Source organism: Phyllobates terribilis, unplaced genomic scaffold (assembly GCF_046119375.1).
Source record: "Phyllobates terribilis strain yellow unplaced genomic scaffold, ASM4611937v1 Scaffold_236__1_contigs__length_3049075, whole genome shotgun sequence".
NCBI lineage: Eukaryota > Metazoa > Chordata > Amphibia > Anura > Dendrobatidae > Phyllobates > Phyllobates terribilis.
The window spans coordinates 1,445,566-1,466,786 of NW_027362996.1; the positions used below are offsets into that span (position 1 = coordinate 1,445,566).

Sequence of the window (21,221 nt, forward strand, 5' to 3'; positions counted from 1 at the left end):
TGCAGTAGACGGAATGTGGCAATGGAACGCTGTCTGCGCGTGTCATAATAGGCTCTGAGCCTTTATATACCTGCGCACAGCAGCAGCCACCTTCAGACTGCTGCTGGACAGCCAGCAGCAGCAGCAGCAGAAGAGGTAATTAATCAGCAACCCTCCTGCTAAGGGTAGACAGCTGCTCGTTCCACCCCCCCCCCCCCCCGCCTTAATTGGTTCTCCTCCCTTCCAACGGTGTTGAGGCGGGTGGGAACAGCCGGGGGTTGAGGGTACTGTGCTAAAAGAGGTGGAGTTATGCAGATCTAAAACGCGTGGATTGCAGCAGCAGCAAGCCGAAAAGTGCAGGCATGTGAGGGATCTAGAGGTTGACAGCATGTCTTCTTAACGGGAGTCCAGGTGGCCATCTCCACAAATGGACTTTTCAGAATCCTTGGGTGGCACCGTAGTCGGAAACCAATTCTGGTTATCGCTTCTCGGCCTTTTGGCTAAGATCAAGTGTAGTATCTGTTCTTATCAGTTTAATATCTGATACGTCCCCTATCTGGGGACCATATATTAAATGGATTTTTAGAACAGGGAGATGGAAAAAGAGCTTGCTCTGTCCACTCCACGCATTGACCTGGTATTGCAGTATCTCCAGGACCGGTGCACCCCTTCTTTAATGCAGTTTCTAAAATCAGAAAGAATTGAATTCAATGCTTTTTGTTCATTTTGCTTGTTTGTCGGATTTTGGGATGGACTCTTTGGCTTTGCTTTTCTTCTCCTCATTGGATTTTTCATGTTAAAAGTTGCAGAAGCCAGATGACAAGCTCATTTTGGTTCAACTTCAGCAACTGTGCATTGCATTGCCATGTAATGTAATGTAATGCAATGCTATCTATCTAGCTCTCCCTCTATACTTCCTTTTGGATAAACAGACATATTAGGCAAGCATTTTGGAGCTTTCACCTAAATAACTACAGGTGGTGAGATAAGCTGCACAATATAATTGACCTTTCAGTATATTGTTGCACACACACCATCTATTTAGCAAATGCCCTTGTTATCAACAGCAGCCTTTTAAACTCACCTGAGCTAACAGGTATGTGAGCTGGTTACTCTGCTGCGCTTAAAATTTCTTTTTTGGTTTGCTACAATGCCTTTTCTGAAACGTTGTCTCCCTCTGCTGGAACACTGACTTCTTTCATTTAATGCCTGCAGACTATAAAAGAGAAACCAACCCAAAAAGTTTGGTTGATTAGTCTGTGGCATTCTTTTAAACTGTTGCTTATGGCGGTCTCTGTGAGCTTCTCAGTGACATTCAGCCATCCAGGTATCCCGCCTGCAGTAGACGGAATGTGGCAATGGAACGCTGGCTGCGCGTGTCATAATAGGCTCTGAGCCTTTATATACCTGCGCACAGCAGCAGCCACCTTCAGTCTGCTGCTGGACAGCCAGCAGCAGCAGCAGCAGGAGAGGTAATTAATCAGCAACCCTCCTGCTAAGGGTAGACAGCTGCTCGTTCCACCCCCCCCCCGCCTTAATTGGTTCTCCTCCCTTCCAACGGTGTAGAGGCGGGTGGGAACAGCCGGGGGTTGAGGGTACTGTGCTAAAAGAGGTGGAGTTATGCAGATCTAAAACGCGTGGATTGCAGCAGCCGCAAGCCGAAAAGTGCAGGCATGTGAGGGATCTAGAGGTTGACAGCATGTCTTCTTAACGGGAGTCCAGGTGGCCATCTCCACAAATGGACTTTTCAGAATCCTTGGGTGGCACCGTAGTCGGAAACCAATTCTGGTTATCGCTTCTCGGCCTTTTGGCTAAGATCAAGTGTAGTATCTGTTCTTATCAGTTTAATATCTGATACGTCCCCTATCTGGGGACCATATATTAAATGGATTTTTAGAACAGGGAGATGGAAAAAGAGCTTGCTCTGTCCACTCCACGCATTGACCTGGTATTGCAGTATCTCCAGGACCGGTGCACCCCTTCTTTAATGCAGTTTCTAAAATCAGAAAGAATTGAATTCAATGCTTTTTGTTCATTTTGCTTGTTTGTCGGATTTTGGGATGGACTCTTTGGCTTTGCTTTTCTTCTCCTCATTGGATTTTTCATGTTAAAAGTTGCAGAAGCCAGATGACAAGCTCATTTTGGTTCAACTTCAGCAACTGTGCATTGCATTGCCATGTAATGTAATGTAATGCAATGCTATCTATCTAGCTCTCCCTCTATACTTCCTTTTGGATAAACAGACATATTAGGCAAGCATTTTGGAGCTTTCACCTAAATAACTACAGGTGGTGAGATAAGCTGCACAATATAATTGACCTTTCAGTATATTGTTGCACACACACCATCTATTTAGCAAATGCCCTTGTTATCAACAGCAGCCTTTTAAACTCACCTGAGCTAACAGGTATGTGAGCTGGTTACTCTGCTGCGCTTAAAATTTCTTTTTTGGTTTGCTACAATGCCTTTTCTGAAACGTTGTCTCCCTCTGCTGGAACACTGACTTCTTTCATTTAATGCCTGCAGACTATAAAAGAGAAACCAACCCAAAAAGTTTGGTTGATTAGTCTGTGGCATTCTTTTAAACTGTTGCTTATGGCGGTCTCTGTGAGCTTCTCAGTGACATTCAGCCATCCAGGTATCCCGCCTGCAGTAGTCGGAATGTGGCAATGGAACGCTGGCTGCGCGTGTCATAATAGGCTCTGAGCCTTTATATACCTACGCACAGCAGCAGCCACCTTCAGTCTGCTGCTGGACAGCCAGCAGCAGCAGCAGCAGGAGAGGTAATTAATCAGCAACCCTCCTGCTAAGGGTAGACAGCTGCTCGTTCCACCCCCCCCCCCCGCCTTAATTGGTTCTCCTCCCTTCCAACGGTGTTGAGGCGGGTGGGAACAGCCGGGGGTTGAGGGTACTGTGCTAAAAGAGGTGGAGTTATGCAGATCTATAACGCGTGGATTGCAGCAGCAGCAAGCCGAAAAGTGCAGGCATGTGAGGGATCTAGAGGTTGACAGCATGTCTTCTTAACGGGAGTCCAGGTGGCCATCTCCACAAATGGACTTTTCAGAATCCTTGGGTGGCACCGTAGTCGGAAACCAATTCTGGTTATCGCTTCTCGGCCTTTTGGCTAAGATCAAGTGTAGTATCTGTTCTTATCAGTTTAATATCTGATACGTCCCCTATCTGGGGACCATATATTAAATGGATTTTTAGAACAGGGAGATGGAAAAAGAGCTTGCTCTGTCCACTCCACGCATTGACCTGGTATTCCAGTATCTCCAGGACCGGTGCACCCCTTCTTTAATGCAGTTTCTAAAATCAGAAAGAATTGAATTCAATGCTTTTTGTTCATTTTGCTTGTTTGTCGGATTTTGGGATGGACTCTTTGGCTTTGCTTTTCTTCTCCTCATTGGATTTTTCATGTTAAAAGTTGCAGAAGCCAGATGACAAGCTCATTTTGGTTCAACTTCAGCAACTGTGCATTGCATTGCCATGTAATGTAATGTAATGCAATGCTATCTATCTAGCTCTCCCTCTATACTTCCTTTTGGATAAACAGACATATTAGGCAAGCATTTTGGAGCTTTCACCTAAATAACTACAGGTGGTGAGATAAGCTGCACAATATAATTGACCTTTCAGTATATTGTTGCACACACACCATCTATTTAGCAAATGCCCTTGTTATCAACAGCAGCCTTTTAAACTCACCTGAGCTAACAGGTATGTGAGCTGGTTACTCTGCTGCGCTTAAAATTTCTTTTTTGGTTTGCTACAATGCCTTTTCTGAAACGTTGTCTCCCTCTGCTGGAACACTGACTTCTTTCATTTAATGCCTGCAGACTATAAAAGAGAAACCAACCCAAAAAGTTTGGTTGATTAGTCTGTGGCATTCTGTTAAACTGTTGCTTATGGCGGTCTCTGTGAGCTTCTCAGTGACATTCAGCCATCCAGGTATCCCGCCTGCAGTAGTCGGAATGTGGCAATGGAACGCTGGCTGCGCGTGTCATAATAGGCTCTGAGCCTTTATATACCTGCGCACAGCAGCAGCCACCTTCAGTCTGCTGCTGGACAGCCAGCAGCAGCAGCAGCAGGAGAGGTAATTAATCAGCAACCCTCCTGCTAAGGGTAGACAGCTGCTCGTTCCACCCCCCCCCCCCCGCCTTAATTGGTTCTTCTCCCTTCCAACGGTGTTGAGGCGGGTGGGAACAGCTGGGGGTTGAGGGTACTGTGCTAAAAGAGGTGGAGTTATGCAGATCTAAAACGCGTGGATTGCAGCAGCAGCAAGCCGAAAAGTGCAGGCATGTGAGGGATCTAGAGGTTGACAGCATGTCTTCTTAACGGGAGTCCAGGTGGCCATCTCCACAAATGGACTTTTCAGAATCCTTGGGTGGCACCGTAGTCGGAAACCAATTCTGGTTATCGCTTCTCGGCCTTTTGGCTAAGATCAAGTGTAGTATCTGTTCTTATCAGTTTAATATCTGATACGTCCCCTATCTGGGGACCATATATTAAATGGATTTTTAGAACAGGGAGATGGAAAAAGAGCTTGCTCTGTCCACTCCACGCATTGACCTGGTATTGCAGTATCTCCAGGACCGGTGCACCCCTTCTTTAATGCAGTTTCTAAAATCAGAAAGAATTGAATTCAATGCTTTTTGTTCATTTTGCTTGTTTGTCGGATTTTGGGATGGACTCTTTGGCTTTGCTTTTCTTCTCCTCATTGGATTTTTCATGTTAAAAGTTGCAGAAGCCAGATGACAAGCTCATTTTGGTTCAACTTCAGCAACTCTGCATTGCATTGCCATGTAATGTAATGTAATGCAATGCTATCTATCTAGCTCTCCCTCTATACTTCCTTTTGGATAAACAGACATATTAGGCAAGCATTTTGGAGCTTTCACCTAAATAACTACAGGTGGTGAGATAAGCTGCACAATATAATTGACCTTTCAGTATATTGTTGCACACACACCATCTATTTAGCAAATGCCCTTGTTATCAACAGCAGCCTTTTAAACTCACCTGAGCTAACAGGTATGTGAGCTGGTTACTCTGCTGCGCTTAAAATTTCTTTTTTGGTTTGCTACAATGCCTTTTCTGAAACGTTGTCTCCCTCTGCTGGAACACTGACTTCTTTCATTTAATGCCTGCAGACTATAAAAGAGAAACCAACCCAAAAAGTTTGGTTGATTAGTCTGTGGCATTCTTTTAAACTGTTGCTTATGGCGGTCTCTGTGAGCTTCTCAGTGACATTCAGCCATCCAGGTATCCCGCCTGCAGTAGACGGAATGTGGCAATGGAACGCTGGCTGCGCGTGTCATAATAGGCTCTGAGCCTTTATATACCTGCGCACAGCAGCAGCCACCTTCAGTCTGCTGCTGGACAGCCAGCAGCAGCAGCAGCAGGAGAGGTAATTAATCAGCAACCCTCCTGCTAAGGGTAGACAGCTGCTCGTTCCACCCCCCCCCCCGCCTTAATTGGTTCTCCTCCCTTCCAACGGTGTTGAGGCGGGTGGGAACAGCCGGGGGTTGAGGGTACTGTGCTAAAAGAGGTGGAGTTATGCAGATCTATAACGCGTGGATTGCAGCAGCAGCAAGCCGAAAAGTGCAGGCATGTGAGGGATCTAGAGGTTGACAGCATGTCTTCTTAACGGGAGTCCAGGTGGCCATCTCCACAAATGGACTTTTCAGAATCCTTGGGTGGCACCGTAGTCGGAAACCAATTCTGGTTATCGCTTCTCGGCCTTTTGGCTAAGATCAAGTGTAGTATCTGTTCTTATCAGTTTAATATCTGATACGTCCCCTATCTGGGGACCATATATTAAATGGATTTTTAGAACAGGGAGATGGAAAAAGAGCTTGCTCTGTCCACTCCACGCATTGACCTGGTATTCCAGTATCTCCAGGACCGGTGCACCCCTTCTTTAATGCAGTTTCTAAAATCAGAAAGAATTGAATTCAATGCTTTTTGTTCATTTTGCTTGTTTGTCGGATTTTGGGATGGACTCTTTGGCTTTGCTTTTCTTCTCCTCATTGGATTTTTCATGTTAAAAGTTGCAGAAGCCAGATGACAAGCTCATTTTGGTTCAACTTCAGCAACTGTGCATTGCATTGCCATGTAATGTAATGTAATGCAATGCTATCTATCTAGCTCTCCCTCTATACTTCCTTTTGGATAAACAGACATATTAGGCAAGCATTTTGGAGCTTTCACCTAAATAACTACAGGTGGTGAGATAAGCTGCACAATATAATTGACCTTTCAGTATATTGTTGCACACACACCATCTATTTAGCAAATGCCCTTGTTATCAACAGCAGCCTTTTAAACTCACCTGAGCTAACAGGTATGTGAGCTGGTTACTCTGCTGCGCTTAAAATTTCTTTTTTGGTTTGCTACAATGCCTTTTCTGAAACGTTGTCTCCCTCTGCTGGAACACTGACTTCTTTCATTTAATGCCTGCAGACTATAAAAGAGAAACCAACCCAAAAAGTTTGGTTGATTAGTCTGTGGCATTCTTTTAAACTGTTGCTTATGGCGGTCTCTGTGAGCTTCTCAGTGACATTCAGCCATCCAGGTATCCCGCCTGCAGTAGTCGGAATGTGGCAATGGAACGCTGGCTGCGCGTGTCATAATAGGCTCTGAGCCTTTATATACCTGCGCACAGCAGCAGCCACCTTCAGTCTGCTGCTGGACAGCCAGCAGCAGCAGCAGCAGGAGAGGTAATTAATCAGCAACCCTCCTGCTAAGGGTAGACAGCTGCTCGTTCCACCCCCCCCCCCCCGCCTTAATTGGTTCTCCTCCCTTCCAACGGTGTTGAGGCGGGTGGGAACAGCTGGGGGTTGAGGGTACTGTGCTAAAAGAGGTGGAGTTATGCAGATCTAAAACGCGTGGATTGCAGCAGCAGCAAGCCGAAAAGTGCAGGCATGTGAGGGATCTAGAGGTTGACAGCATGTCTTCTTAACGGGAGTCCAGGTGGCCATCTCCACAAATGGACTTTTCAGAATCCTTGGGTGGCACCGTAGTCGGAAACCAATTCTGGTTATCGCTTCTCGGCCTTTTGGCTAAGATCAAGTGTAGTATCTGTTCTTATCAGTTTAATATCTGATACGTCCCCTATCTGGGGACCATATATTAAATGGATTTTTAGAACAGGGAGATGGAAAAAGAGCTTGCTCTGTCCACTCCACGCATTGACCTGGTATTGCAGTATCTCCAGGACCGGTGCACCCCTTCTTTAATGCAGTTTCTAAAATCAGAAAGAATTGAATTCAATGCTTTTTGTTCATTTTGCTTGTTTGTCGGATTTTGGGATGGACTCTTTGGCTTTGCTTTTCTTCTCCTCATTGGATTTTTCATGTTAAAAGTTGCAGAAGCCAGATGACAAGCTCATTTTGGTTCAACTTCAGCAACTCTGCATTGCATTGCCATGTAATGTAATGTAATGCAATGCTATCTATCTAGCTCTCCCTCTATACTTCCTTTTGGATAAACAGACATATTAGGCAAGCATTTTGGAGCTTTCACCTAAATAACTACAGGTGGTGAGATAAGCTGCACAATATAATTGACCTTTCAGTATATTGTTGCACACACACCATCTATTTAGCAAATGCCCTTGTTATCAACAGCAGCCTTTTAAACTCACCTGAGCTAACAGGTATGTGAGCTGGTTACTCTGCTGCGCTTAAAATTTCTTTTTTGGTTTGCTACAATGCCTTTTCTGAAACGTTGTCTCCCTCTGCTGGAACACTGACTTCTTTCATTTAATGCCTGCAGACTATAAAAGAGAAACCAACCCAAAAAGTTTGGTTGATTAGTCTGTGGCATTCTTTTAAACTGTTGCTTATGGCGGTCTCTGTGAGCTTCTCAGTGACATTCAGCCATCCAGGTATCCCGCCTGCAGTAGACGGAATGTGGCAATGGAACGCTGGCTGCGCGTGTCATAATAGGCTCTGAGCCTTTATATACCTGCGCACAGCAGCAGCCACCTTCAGTCTGCTGCTGGACAGCCAGCAGCAGCAGCAGCAGGAGAGGTAATTAATCAGCAACCCTCCTGCTAAGGGTAGACAGCTGCTCGTTCCACCCCCCCCCCCGCCTTAATTGGTTCTCCTCCCTTCCAACGGTGTTGAGGCGGGTGGGAACAGCCGGGGGTTGAGGGTACTGTGCTAAAAGAGGTGGAGTTATGCAGATCTATAACGCGTGGATTGCAGCAGCAGCAAGCCGAAAAGTGTAGGCATGTGAGGGATCTAGAGGTTGACAGCATGTCTTCTTAACGGGAGTCCAGGTGGCCATCTCCACAAATGGACTTTTCAGAATCCTTGGGTGGCACCGTAGTCGGAAACCAATTCTGGTTATCGTTTCTCGGCCTTTTGGCTAAGATCAAGTGTAGTATCTGTTCTTATCAGTTTAATATCTGATACGTCCCCTATCTGGGGACCATATATTAAATGGATTTTTAGAACAGGGAGATGGAAAAAGAGCTTGCTCTGTCCACTCCACGCATTGACCTGGTATTCCAGTATCTCCAGGACCGGTGCACCCCTTCTTTAATGCAGTTTCTAAAATCAGAAAGAATTGAATTCAATGCTTTTTGTTCATTTTGCTTGTTTGTCGGATTTTGGGATGGACTCTTTGGCTTTGCTTTTCTTCTCCTCATTGGATTTTTCATGTTAAAAGTTGCAGAAGCCAGATGACAAGCTCATTTTGGTTCAACTTCAGCAACTGTGCATTGCATTGCCATGTAATGTAATGTAATGCAATGCTATCTATCTAGCTCTCCCTCTATACTTCCTTTTGGATAAACAGACATATTAGGCAAGCATTTTGGAGCTTTCACCTAAATAACTACAGGTGGTGAGATAAGCTGCACAATATAATTGACCTTTCAGTATATTGTTGCACACACACCATCTATTTAGCAAATGCCCTTGTTATCAACAGCAGCCTTTTAAACTCACCTGAGCTAACAGGTATGTGAGCTGGTTACTCTGCTGCGCTTAAAATTTCTTTTTTGGTTTGCTACAATGCCTTTTCTGAAACGTTGTCTCCCTCTGCTGGAACACTGACTTCTTTCATTTAATGCCTGCAGACTATAAAAGAGAAACCAACCCAAAAAGTTTGGTTGATTAGTCTGTGGCATTCTTTTAAACTGTTGCTTATGGCGGTCTCTGTGAGCTTCTCAGTGACATTCAGCCATCCAGGTATCCCGCCTGCAGTAGACGGAATGTGGCAATGGAACGCTGGCTGCGCGTGTCATAATAGGCTCTGAGCCTTTATATACCTGCGCACAGCAGCAGCCACCTTCAGTCTGCTGCTGGACAGCCAGCAGCAGCAGCAGCAGGAGAGGTAATTAATCAGCAACCCTCCTGCTAAGGGTAGACAGCTGCTCGTTCCACCCCCCCCCCCGCCTTAATTGGTTCTCCTCCCTTCCAACGGTGTTGAGGCGGGTGGGAACAGCCGGGGGTTGAGGGTACTGTGCTAAAAGAGGTGGAGTTATGCAGATCTAAAACGCGTGGATTGCAGCAGCAGCAAGCCGAAAAGTGCAGGCATGTGAGGGATCTAGAGGTTGACAGCATGTCTTCTTAACGGGAGTCCAGGTGGCCATCTCCACAAATGGACTTTTCAGAATCCTTGGGTGGCACCGTAGTCGGAAACCAATTCTGGTTATCGCTTCTCGGCCTTTTGGCTAAGATCAAGTGTAGTATCTGTTCTTATCAGTTTAATATCTGATACGTCCCCTATCTGGGGACCATATATTAAATGGATTTTTAGAACAGGGAGATGGAAAAAGAGCTTGCTCTGTCCACTCCACGCATTGACCTGGTATTGCAGTATCTCCAGGACCGGTGCACCCCTTCTTTAATGCAGTTTCTAAAATCAGAAAGAATTGAATTCAATGCTTTTTGTTCATTTTGCTTGTTTGTCGGATTTTGGGATGGACTCTTTGGCTTTGCTTTTCTTCTCCTCATTGGATTTTTCATGTTAAAAGTTGCAGAAGCCAGATGACAAGCTCATTTTGGTTCAACTTCAGCAACTGTGCATTGCATTGCCATGTAATGTAATGTAATGCAATGCTATCTATCTAGCTCTCCCTCTATACTTCCTTTTGGATAAACAGACATATTAGGCAAGCATTTTGGAGCTTTCACCTAAATAACTACAGGTGGTGAGATAAGCTGCACAATATAATTGACCTTTCAGTATATTGTTGCACACACACCATCTATTTAGCAAATGCCCTTGTTATCAACAGCAGCCTTTTAAACTCACCTGAGCTAACAGGTATGTGAGCTGGTTACTCTGCTGCGCTTAAAATTTCTTTTTTGGTTTGCTACAATGCCTTTTCTGAAACGTTGTCTCCCTCTGCTGGAACACTGACTTCTTTCATTTAATGCCTGCAGACTATAAAAGAGAAACCAACCCAAAAAGTTTGGTTGATTAGTCTGTGGCATTCTTTTAAACTGTTGCTTATGGCGGTCTCTGTGAGCTTCTCAGTGACATTCAGCCATCCAGGTATCCCGCCTGCAGTAGACGGAATGTGGCAATGGAACGCTGGCTGCGCGTGTCATAATAGGCTCTGAGCCTTTATATACCTGCGCACAGCAGCAGCCACCTTCAGTCTGCTGCTGGACAGCCAGCAGCAGCAGCAGCAGGAGAGGTAATTAATCAGCAACCCTCCTGCTAAGGGTAGACAGCTGCTCGTTCCACCCCCCCCCCCCCCCGCCTTAATTGGTTCTCCTCCCTTCCAACGGTGTTGAGGCGGGTGGGAACAGCCGGGGGTTGAGGGTACTGTGCTAAAAGAGGTGGAGTTATGCAGATCTAAAACGCGTGGATTGCAGCAGCAGCAAGCCGAAAAGTGCAGGCATGTGAGGGATCTAGAGGTTGACAGCATGTCTTCTTAACGGGAGTCCAGGTGGCCATCTCCACAAATGGACTTTTCAGAATCCTTGGGTGGCACCGTAGTCGGAAACCAATTCTGGTTATCGCTTCTCGGCCTTTTGGCTAAGATCAAGTGTAGTATCTGTTCTTATCAGTTTAATATCTGATACGTCCCCTATCTGGGGACCATATATTAAATGGATTTTTAGAACAGGGAGATGGAAAAAGAGCTTGCTCTGTCCACTCCACGCATTGACCTGGTATTGCAGTATCTCCAGGACCGGTGCACCCCTTCTTTAATGCAGTTTCTAAAATCAGAAAGAATTGAATTCAATGCTTTTTGTTCATTTTGCTTGTTTGTCGGATTTTGGGATGGACTCTTTGGCTTTGCTTTTCTTCTCCTCATTGGATTTTTCATGTTAAAAGTTGCAGAAGCCAGATGACAAGCTCATTTTGGTTCAACTTCAGCAACTGTGCATTGCATTGCCATGTAATGTAATGTAATGCAATGCTATCTATCTAGCTCTCCCTCTATACTTCCTTTTGGATAAACAGACATATTAGGCAAGCATTTTGGAGCTTTCACCTAAATAACTACAGGTGGTGAGATAAGCTGCACAATATAATTGACCTTTCAGTATATTGTTGCACACACACCATCTATTTAGCAAATGCCCTTGTTATCAACAGCAGCCTTTTAAACTCACCTGAGCTAACAGGTATGTGAGCTGGTTACTCTGCTGCGCTTAAAATTTCTTTTTTGGTTTGCTACAATGCCTTTTCTGAAACGTTGTCTCCCTCTGCTGGAACACTGACTTCTTTCATTTAATGCCTGCAGACTATAAAAGAGAAACCAACCCAAAAAGTTTGGTTGATTAGTCTGTGGCATTCTTTTAAACTGTTGCTTATGGCGGTCTCTGTGAGCTTCTCAGTGACATTCAGCCATCCAGGTATCCCGCCTGCAGTAGACGGAATGTGGCAATGGAACGCTGGCTGCGCGTGTCATAATAGGCTCTGAGCCTTTATATACCTGCGCACAGCAGCAGCCACCTTCAGTCTGCTGCTGGACAGCCAGCAGCAGCAGCAGCAGGAGAGGTAATTAATCAGCAACCCTCCTGCTAAGGGTAGACAGCTGCTCGTTCCACCCCCCCCCCCCGCCTTAATTGGTTCTCCTCCCTTCCAACGGTGTTGAGGCGGGTGGGAACAGCCGGGGGTTGAGGGTACTGTGCTAAAAGAGGTGGAGTTATGCAGATCTAAAACGCGTGGATTGCAGCAGCAGCAAGCCGAAAAGTGCAGGCATGTGAGGGATCTAGAGGTTGACAGCATGTCTTCTTAACGGGAGTCCAGGTGGCCATCTCCACAAATGGACTTTTCAGAATCCTTGGGTGGCACCGTAGTCGGAAACCAATTCTGGTTATCGCTTCTCGGCCTTTTGGCTAAGATCAAGTGTAGTATCTGTTCTTATCAGTTTAATATCTGATACGTCCCCTATCTGGGGACCATATATTAAATGGATTTTTAGAACAGGGAGATGGAAAAAGAGCTTGCTCTGTCCACTCCACGCATTGACCTGGTATTGCAGTATCTCCAGGACCGGTGCACCCCTTCTTTAATGCAGTTTCTAAAATCAGAAAGAATTGAATTCAATGCTTTTTGTTCATTTTGCTTGTTTGTCGGATTTTGGGATGGACTCTTTGGCTTTGCTTTTCTTCTCCTCATTGGATTTTTCATGTTAAAAGTTGCAGAAGCCAGATGACAAGCTCATTTTGGTTCAACTTCAGCAACTGTGCATTGCATTGCCATGTAATGTAATGTAATGCAATGCTATCTATCTAGCTCTCCCTCTATACTTCCTTTTGGATAAACAGACATATTAGGCAAGCATTTTGGAGCTTTCACCTAAATAACTACAGGTGGTGAGATAAGCTGCACAATATAATTGACCTTTCAGTATATTGTTGCACACACACCATCTATTTAGCAAATGCCCTTGTTATCAACAGCAGCCTTTTAAACTCACCTGAGCTAACAGGTATGTGAGCTGGTTACTCTGCTGCGCTTAAAATTTCTTTTTTGGTTTGCTACAATGCCTTTTCTGAAACGTTGTCTCCCTCTGCTGGAACACTGACTTCTTTCATTTAATGCCTGCAGACTATAAAAGAGAAACCAACCCAAAAAGTTTGGTTGATTAGTCTGTGGCATTCTTTTAAACTGTTGCTTATGGCGGTCTCTGTGAGCTTCTCAGTGACATTCAGCCATCCAGGTATCCCGCCTGCAGTAGACGGAATGTGGCAATGGAACGCTGGCTGCGCGTGTCATAATAGGCTCTGAGCCTTTATATACCTGCGCACAGCAGCAGCCACCTTCAGTCTGCTGCTGGACAGCCAGCAGCAGCAGCAGCAGGAGAGGTAATTAATCAGCAACCCTCCTGCTAAGGGTAGACAGCTGCTGGTTCCACCCCCCCCCCGCCTTAATTGGTTCTCCTCCCTTCCAACGGTGTTGAGGCGAGTGGGAACAGCCGGGGGTTGAGGGTACTGTGCTAAAAGAGGTGGAGTTATGCAGATCTAAAACGCGTGGATTGCAGCAGCAGCAAGCCGAAAAGTGCAGGCATGTGAGGGATCTAGAGGTTGACAGCATGTCTTCTTAACGGGAGTCCAGGTGGCCATCTCCACAAATGGACTTTTCAGAATCCTTGGGTGGCACCGTAGTCGGAAACCAATTCTGGTTATCGCTTCTCGGCCTTTTGGCTAAGATCAAGTGTAGTATCTGTTCTTATCAGTTTAATATCTGATACGTCCCCTATCTGGGGACCATATATTAAATGGATTTTTAGAACAGGGAGATGGAAAAAGAGCTTGCTCTGTCCACTCCACGCATTGACCTGGTATTGCAGTATCTCCAGGACCGGTGCACCCCTTCTTTAATGCAGTTTCTAAAATCAGAAAGAATTGAATTCAATGCTTTTTGTTCATTTTGCTTGTTTGTCGGATTTTGGGATGGACTCTTTGGCTTTGCTTTTCTTCTCCTCATTGGATTTTTCATGTTAAAAGTTGCAGAAGCCAGATGACAAGCTCATTTTGGTTCAACTTCAGCAACTGTGCATTGCATTGCCATGTAATGTAATGTAATGCAATGCTATCTATCTAGCTCTCCCTCTATACTTCCTTTTGGATAAACAGACATATTAGGCAAGCATTTTGGAGCTTTCACCTAAATAACTACAGGTGGTGAGATAAGCTGCACAATATAATTGACCTTTCAGTATATTGTTGCACACACACCATCTATTTAGCAAATGCCCTTGTTATCAACAGCAGCCTTTTAAACTCACCTGAGCTAACAGGTATGTGAGCTGGTTACTCTGCTGCGCTTAAAATTTCTTTTTTGGTTTGCTACAATGCCTTTTCTGAAACGTTGTCTCCCTCTGCTGGAACACTGACTTCTTTCATTTAATGCCTGCAGACTATAAAAGAGAAACCAACCCAAAAAGTTTGGTTGATTAGTCTGTGGCATTCTTTTAAACTGTTGCTTATGGCGGTCTCTGTGAGCTTCTCAGTGACATTCAGCCATCCAGGTATCCCGCCTGCAGTAGACGGAATGTGGCAATGGAACGCTGGCTGCGCGTGTCATAATAGGCTCTGAGCCTTTATATACCTGCGCACAGCAGCAGCCACCTTCAGTCTGCTGCTGGACAGCCAGCAGCAGCAGCAGCAGGAGAGGTAATTAATCAGCAACCCTCCTGCTAAGGGTAGACAGCTGCTCGTTCCACCCCCCCCCCCCCCGCCTTAATTGGTTCTCCTCCCTTCCAACGGTGTTGAGGCGGGTGGGAACAGCCGGGGGTTGAGGGTACTGTGCTAAAAGAGGTGGAGTTATGCAGATCTAAAACGCGTGGATTGCAGCAGCAGCAAGCCGAAAAGTGCAGGCATGTGAGGGATCTAGAGGTTGACAGCATGTCTTCTTAACGGGAGTCCAGGTGGCCATCTCCACAAATGGACTTTTCAGAATCCTTGGGTGGCACCGTAGTCGGAAACCAATTCTGGTTATCGCTTCTCGGCCTTTTGGCTAAGATCAAGTGTAGTATCTGTTCTTATCAGTTTAATATCTGATACGTCCCCTATCTGGGGACCATATATTAAATGGATTTTTAGAACAGGGAGATGGAAAAAGAGCTTGCTCTGTCCACTCCACGCATTGACCTGGTATTGCAGTATCTCCAGGACCGGTGCACCCCTTCTTTAATGCAGTTTCTAAAATCAGAAAGAATTGAATTCAATGCTTTTTGTTCATTTTGCTTGTTTGTCGGATTTTGGGATGGACTCTTTGGCTTTGCTTTTCTTCTCCTCATTGGATTTTTCATGTTAAAAGTTGCAGAAGCCAGATGACAAGCTCATTTTGGTTCAACTTCAGCAACTGTGCATTGCATTGCCATGTAATGTAATGTAATGCAATGCTATCTATCTAGCTCTCCCTCTATACTTCCTTTTGGATAAACAGACATATTAGGCAAGCATTTTGGAGCTTTCACCTAAATAACTACAGGTGGTGAGATAAGCTGCACAATATAATTGACCTTTCAGTATATTGTTGCACACACACCATCTATTTAGCAAATGCCCTTGTTATCAACAGCAGCCTTTTAAACTCACCTGAGCTAACAGGTATGTGAGCTGGTTACTCTGCTGCGCTTAAAATTTCTTTTTTGGTTTGCTACAATGCCTTTTCTGAAACGTTGTCTCCCTCTGCTGGAACACTGACTTCTTTCATTTAATGCCTGCAGACTATAAAAGAGAAACCAACCCAAAAAGTTTGGTTGATTAGTCTGTGGCATTCTTTTAAACTGTTGCTTATGGCGGTCTCTGTGAGCTTCTCAGTGACATTCAGCCATCCAGGTATCCCGCCTGCAGTAGACGGAATGTGGCAATGGAACGCTGGCTGCGCGTGTCATAATAGGCTCTGAGCCTTTATATACCTGCGCACAGCAGCAGCCACCTTCAGTCTGCTGCTGGACAGCCAGCAGCAGCAGCAGCAGGAGAGGTAATTAATCAGCAACCCTCCTGCTAAGGGTAGACAGCTGCTGGTTCCACCCCCCCCCCGCCTTAATTGGTTCTCCTCCCTTCCAACGGTGTTGAGGCGAGTGGGAACAGCCGGGGGTTGAGGGTACTGTGCTAAAAGAGGTGGAGTTATGCAGATCTAAAACGCGTGGATTGCAGCAGCAGCAAGCCGAAAAGTGCAGGCATGTGAGGGATCTAGAGGTTGACAGCATGTCTTCTTAACGGGAGTCCAGGTGGCCATCTCCACAAATGGACTTTTCAGAATCCTTGGGTGGCACCGTAGTCGGAAACCAATTCTGGTTATCGCTTCTCGGCCTTTTGGCTAAGATCAAGTGTAGTATCTGTTCTTATCAGTTTAATATCTGATACGTCCCCTATCTGGGGACCATATATTAAATGGATTTTTAGAACAGGGAGATGGAAAAAGAGCTTGCTCTGTCCACTCCACGCATTGACCTGGTATTGCAGTATCTCCAGGACCGGTGCACCCCTTCTTTAATGCAGTTTCTAAAATCAGAAAGAATTGAATTCAATGCTTTTTGTTCATTTTGCTTGTTTGTCGGATTTTGGGATGGACTCTTTGGCTTTGCTTTTCTTCTCCTCATTGGATTTTTCATGTTAAAAGTTGCAGAAGCCAGATGACAAGCTCATTTTGGTTCAACTTCAGCAACTGTGCATTGCATTGCCATGTAATGTAATGTAATGCAATGCTATCTATCTAGCTCTCCCTCTATACTTCCTTTTGGATAAACAGACATATTAGGCAAGCATTTTGGAGCTTTCACCTAAATAACTACAGGTGGTGAGATAAGCTGCACAATATAATTGACCTTTCAGTATATTGTTGCACACACACCATCTATTTAGCAAATGCCCTTGTTATCAACAGCAGCCTTTTAAACTCACCTGAGCTAACAGGTATGTGAGCTGGTTACTCTGCTGCGCTTAAAATTTCTTTTTTGGTTTGCTACAATGCCTTTTCTGAAACGTTGTCTCCCTCTGCTGGAACACTGACTTCTTTCATTTAATGCCTGCAGACTATAAAAGAGAAACCAACCCAAAAAGTTTGGTTGATTAGTCTGTGGCATTCTTTTAAACTGTTGCTTATGGCGGTCTCTGTGAGCTTCTCAGTGACATTCAGCCATCCAGGTATCCCGCCTGCAGTAGACGGAATGTGGCAATGGAACGCTGGCTGCGCGTGTCATAATAGGCTCTGAGCCTTTATATACCTGCGCACAGCAGCAGCCACCTTCAGTCTGCTGCTGGACAGCCAGCAGCAGCAGCAGCAGGAGAGGTAATTAATCAGCAACCCTCCTGCTAAGGGTAGACAGCTGCTCGTTCCACCCCCCCCCCCCCCGCCTTAATTGGTTCTCCTCCCTTCCAACGGTGTTGAGGCGGGTGGGAACAGCCGGGGGTTGAGGGTACTGTGCTAAAAGAGGTGGAGTTATGCAGATCTAAAACGCGTGGATTGCAGCAGCAGCAAGCCGAAAAGTGCAGGCATGTGAGGGATCTAGAGGTTGACAGCATGTCTTCTTAACGGGAGTCCAGGTGGCCATCTCCACAAATGGACTTTTCAGAATCCTTGGGTGGCACCGTAGTCGGAAACCAATTCTGGTTATCGCTTCTCGGCCTTTTGGCTAAGATCAAGTGTAGTATCTGTTCTTATCAGTTTAATATCTGATACGTCCCCTATCTGGGGACCATATATTAAATGGATTTTTAGAACAGGGAGATGGAAAAAGAGCTTGCTCTGTCCACTCCACGCATTGACCTGGTATTGCAGTATCTCCAGGACCGGTGCACCCCTTCTTTAATGCAGTTTCTAAAATCAGAAAGAATTGAATTCAATGCTTTTTGTTCATTTTGCTTGTTTGTCGGATTTTGGGATGGACTCTTTGGCTTTGCTTTTCTTCTCCTCATTGGATTTTTCATGTTAAAAGTTGCAGAAGCCAGATGACAAGCTCATTTTGGTTCAACTTCAGCAACTGTGCATTGCATTGCCATGTAATGTAATGTAATGCAATGCTATCTATCTAGCTCTCCCTCTATACTTCCTTTTGGATAAACAGACATATTAGGCAAGCATTTTGGAGCTTTCACCTAAATAACTACAGGTGGTGAGATAAGCTGCACAATATAATTGACCTTTCAGTATATTGTTGCACACACACCATCTATTTAGCAAATGCCCTTGTTATCAACAGCAGCCTTTTAAACTCACCTGAGCTAACAGGTATGTGAGCTGGTTACTCTGCTGCGCTTAAAATTTCTTTTTTGGTTTGCTACAATGCCTTTTCTGAAACGTTGTCTCCCTCTGCTGGAACACTGACTTCTTTCATTTAATGCCTGCAGACTATAAAAGAGAAACCAACCCAAAAAGTTTGGTTGATTAGTCTGTGGCATTCTTTTAAACTGTTGCTTATGGCGGTCTCTGTGAGCTTCTCAGTGACATTCAGCCATCCAGGTATCCCGCCTGCAGTAGACGGAATGTGGCAATGGAACGCTGGCTGCGCGTGTCATAATAGGCTCTGAGCCTTTATATACCTGCGCACAGCAGCAGCCACCTTCAGTCTGCTGCTGGACAGCCAGCAGCAGCAGCAGCAGGAGAGGTAATTAATCAGCAACCCTCCTGCTAAGGGTAGACAGCTGCTCGTTCCACCCCCCCCCCGCCTTAATTGGTTCTCCTCCCTTCCAACGGTGTTGAGGCGAGTGGGAACAGCCGGGGGTTGAGGGTACTGTGCTAAAAGAGGTGGAGTTATGCAGATCTAAAACGCGTGGATTGCAGCAGCAGCAAGCCGAAAAGTGCAGGCATGTGAGGGATCTAGAGGTTGACAGCATGTCTTCTTAACGGGAGTCCAGGTGGCCATCTCCACAAATGGACTTTTCAGAATCCTTGGGTGGCACCGTAGTCGGAAACCAATTCTGGTTATCGCTTCTCGGCCTTTTGGCTAAGATCAAGTGTAGTATCTGTTCTTATCAGTTTAATATCTGATACGTCCCCTATCTGGGGACCATATATTAAATGGATTTTTAGAACAGGGAGATGGAAAAAGAGCTTGCTCTGTCCACTCCACGCATTGACCTGGTATTGCAGTATCTCCAGGACCGGTGCACCCCTTCTTTAATGCAGTTTCTAAAATCAGAAAGAATTGAATTCAATGCTTTTTGTTCATTTTGCTTGTTTGTCGGATTTTGGGATGGACTCTTTGGCTTTGCTTTTCTTCTCCTCATTGGATTTTTCATGTTAAAAGTTGCAGAAGCCAGATGACAAGCTCATTTTGGTTCAACTTCAGCAACTGTGCATTGCATTGCCATGTAATGTAATGTAATGCAATGCTATCTATCTAGCTCTCCCTCTATACTTCCTTTTGGATAAACAGACATATTAGGCAAGCATTTTGGAGCTTTCACCTAAATAACTACAGGTGGTGAGATAAGCTGCACAATATAATTGACCTTTCAGTTTATTGTTGCACACACACCATCTATTTAGCAAATGCCCTTGTTATCAACAGCAGCCTTTTAAACTCACCTGAGCTAACAGGTATGTGAGCTGGTTACTCTGCTGCGCTTAAAATTTCTTTTTTGGTTTGCTATAATGCCTTTTCTGAAACGTTGTCTCCCTCTGCTGGAACACTGACTTCTTTCATTTAATGCCTGCAGACTATAAAAGAGAAACCAACCCAAAAAGTTTGGTTGATTAGTCTGTGGCATTCTTTTAAACTGTTGCTTATGGCTGTCTCTGTGAGCTTCTCAGTGACATTCAGCCATCCAGGTATCCCGCCTGCAGTAGACGGAATGTGGCAATGGAACGCTGGCTGCGCGTGTCATAATAGGCTCTGAGCCTTTATATACCTGCGCACAGCAGCAGCCACCTTCAGTCTGCTGCTGGACAGCCAGCAGCAGCAGCAGCAGGAGAGGTAATTAATCAGCAACCCTCCTGCTAAGGGTAGACAGCTGCTCGTTCCACCCCCCCCCCGCCTTAATTGGTTCTCCTCCCTTCCAACGGTGTTGAGGCGGGTGGGAACAGCCGGGGGTTGAGGGTACTGTGCTAAAAGAGGTGGAGTTATGCAGATCTAAAACGCGTGGATTGCAGCAGCAGCAAGCCGAAAAGTGCAGGCATGTGAGGGATCTAGAGGTTGACAGCATGTCTTCTTAACGGGAGTCCAGGTGGCCATCTCCACAAATGGACTTTTCAGAATCCTTGGGTGGCACCGTAGTCGGAAACCAATTCTGGTTATCGCTTCTCGGCCTTTTGGCTAAGATCAAGTGTAGTATCTGTTCTTATCAGTTTAATATCTGATACGTCCCCTATCTGGGGACCATATATTAAATGGATTTTTAGAACAGGGAGATGGAAAAAGAGCTTGCTCTGTCCACTCCACGCATTGACCTGGTATTGCAGTATCTCCAGGACTGGTGCACCCCTTCTTTAATGCAGTTTCTAAAATCAGAAAGAATTGAATTCAATGCTTTTTGTTCATTTTGCTTGTTTGTCGGATTTTGGGATGGACTCTTTGGCTTTGCTTTTCTTCTCCTCATTGGATTTTTCATGTTAAAAGTTGCAGAAGCCAGATGACAAGCTCATTTTGGTTCAACTTCAGCAACTGTGCATTGCATTGCCATGTAATGTAATGTAATGCAATGCTATCTATCTAGCTCTCCCTCTATACTTCCTTTTGGATAAACAGACATATTAGGCAAGCATTTTGGAGCTTTCACCTAAATAACTACAGGTGGTGAGATAAGCTGCACAATATAATTGACCTTTCAGTATAATGTTGCACACACACCATCTATTTAGCAAATGCCCTTGTTATCAACAGCAGCCTTTTAAACTCACCTGAGCTAACAGGTATGTGAGCTGGTTACTCTGCTGCGCTTAAAATTTCTTTTTTGGTTTGCTACAATGCCTTTTCTGAAACGTTGTCTCCCTCTGCTGTAACACTGACTTCTTTCATTTAATGCCTGCAGACTATAAAAGAGAAACCAACCCAAAAAGTTTGGTTGATTAGTCTGTGGCATTCTTTTAAACTGTTGCTTATGGCGGTCTCTGTGAGCTTCTCAGTGACATTCAGCCATCCAGGTATCCCGCCTGCAGTAGACGGAATGTGGCAATGGAACGCTGGCTGCGCGTGTCATAATAGGCTCTGAGCCTTTATATACCTGCGCACAGCAGCAGCCACCTTCAGTCTGCTGCTGGACAGCCAGCAGCAGCAGCAGCAGGAGAGGTAATTAATCAGCAACCCTCCTGCTAAGGGTAGACAGCTGCTCGTTCCACCCCCCCCCCCGCCTTAATTGGTTCTCCTC

At 45.3% G+C, this 21,221-nt stretch overlaps 16 non-coding genes across 16 annotated transcripts; all 16 read left to right on the plus strand.

Moving 5' to 3' along the window:
- The first annotated feature begins 459 nt into the window (after positions 1 to 459).
- Positions 460 to 650, plus strand: LOC141215472 (U2 spliceosomal RNA). The gene has a single exon (XR_012284538.1). It is a non-coding gene; the product is annotated as a U2 spliceosomal RNA (small nuclear RNA).
- A 1,120-nt stretch (positions 651 to 1,770) lies between these two features.
- On the plus strand, positions 1,771 to 1,961 carry LOC141215473 (U2 spliceosomal RNA). The gene has a single exon (XR_012284539.1). It is a non-coding gene; the product is annotated as a U2 spliceosomal RNA (small nuclear RNA).
- A 1,122-nt stretch (positions 1,962 to 3,083) lies between these two features.
- Positions 3,084 to 3,274, plus strand: LOC141216425 (U2 spliceosomal RNA). Its single transcript, XR_012285459.1, has one exon. It is a non-coding gene; the product is annotated as a U2 spliceosomal RNA (small nuclear RNA).
- Positions 3,275 to 4,397: 1,123 nt separating this feature from the next.
- Positions 4,398 to 4,588, plus strand: LOC141215474 (U2 spliceosomal RNA). The gene has a single exon (XR_012284540.1). It is a non-coding gene; the product is annotated as a U2 spliceosomal RNA (small nuclear RNA).
- A 1,121-nt stretch (positions 4,589 to 5,709) lies between these two features.
- Positions 5,710 to 5,900, plus strand: LOC141216426 (U2 spliceosomal RNA). The gene has a single exon (XR_012285460.1). It is a non-coding gene; the product is annotated as a U2 spliceosomal RNA (small nuclear RNA).
- A 1,123-nt stretch (positions 5,901 to 7,023) lies between these two features.
- Positions 7,024 to 7,214, plus strand: LOC141215475 (U2 spliceosomal RNA). The gene has a single exon (XR_012284541.1). It is a non-coding gene; the product is annotated as a U2 spliceosomal RNA (small nuclear RNA).
- A 1,121-nt stretch (positions 7,215 to 8,335) lies between these two features.
- Positions 8,336 to 8,526, plus strand: LOC141216517 (U2 spliceosomal RNA). The gene has a single exon (XR_012285546.1). It is a non-coding gene; the product is annotated as a U2 spliceosomal RNA (small nuclear RNA).
- Positions 8,527 to 9,647: 1,121 nt separating this feature from the next.
- LOC141215476 (U2 spliceosomal RNA) lies at positions 9,648 to 9,838 on the plus strand. The gene has a single exon (XR_012284542.1). It is a non-coding gene; the product is annotated as a U2 spliceosomal RNA (small nuclear RNA).
- A 1,125-nt stretch (positions 9,839 to 10,963) lies between these two features.
- LOC141215477 (U2 spliceosomal RNA) lies at positions 10,964 to 11,154 on the plus strand. The gene has a single exon (XR_012284543.1). It is a non-coding gene; the product is annotated as a U2 spliceosomal RNA (small nuclear RNA).
- Positions 11,155 to 12,276: 1,122 nt separating this feature from the next.
- On the plus strand, positions 12,277 to 12,467 carry LOC141215478 (U2 spliceosomal RNA). The gene has a single exon (XR_012284544.1). It is a non-coding gene; the product is annotated as a U2 spliceosomal RNA (small nuclear RNA).
- Positions 12,468 to 13,587: 1,120 nt separating this feature from the next.
- LOC141215479 (U2 spliceosomal RNA) lies at positions 13,588 to 13,778 on the plus strand. Its single transcript, XR_012284545.1, has one exon. It is a non-coding gene; the product is annotated as a U2 spliceosomal RNA (small nuclear RNA).
- Positions 13,779 to 14,902: 1,124 nt separating this feature from the next.
- LOC141215480 (U2 spliceosomal RNA) lies at positions 14,903 to 15,093 on the plus strand. Its single transcript, XR_012284546.1, has one exon. It is a non-coding gene; the product is annotated as a U2 spliceosomal RNA (small nuclear RNA).
- A 1,120-nt stretch (positions 15,094 to 16,213) lies between these two features.
- On the plus strand, positions 16,214 to 16,404 carry LOC141215481 (U2 spliceosomal RNA). The gene has a single exon (XR_012284547.1). It is a non-coding gene; the product is annotated as a U2 spliceosomal RNA (small nuclear RNA).
- A 1,124-nt stretch (positions 16,405 to 17,528) lies between these two features.
- LOC141215483 (U2 spliceosomal RNA) lies at positions 17,529 to 17,719 on the plus strand. The gene has a single exon (XR_012284549.1). It is a non-coding gene; the product is annotated as a U2 spliceosomal RNA (small nuclear RNA).
- Positions 17,720 to 18,839: 1,120 nt separating this feature from the next.
- LOC141215484 (U2 spliceosomal RNA) lies at positions 18,840 to 19,030 on the plus strand. Its single transcript, XR_012284550.1, has one exon. It is a non-coding gene; the product is annotated as a U2 spliceosomal RNA (small nuclear RNA).
- Positions 19,031 to 20,150: 1,120 nt separating this feature from the next.
- Positions 20,151 to 20,341, plus strand: LOC141216391 (U2 spliceosomal RNA). Its single transcript, XR_012285426.1, has one exon. It is a non-coding gene; the product is annotated as a U2 spliceosomal RNA (small nuclear RNA).
- The last annotated feature ends 880 nt before the right edge of the window (positions 20,342 to 21,221 follow it).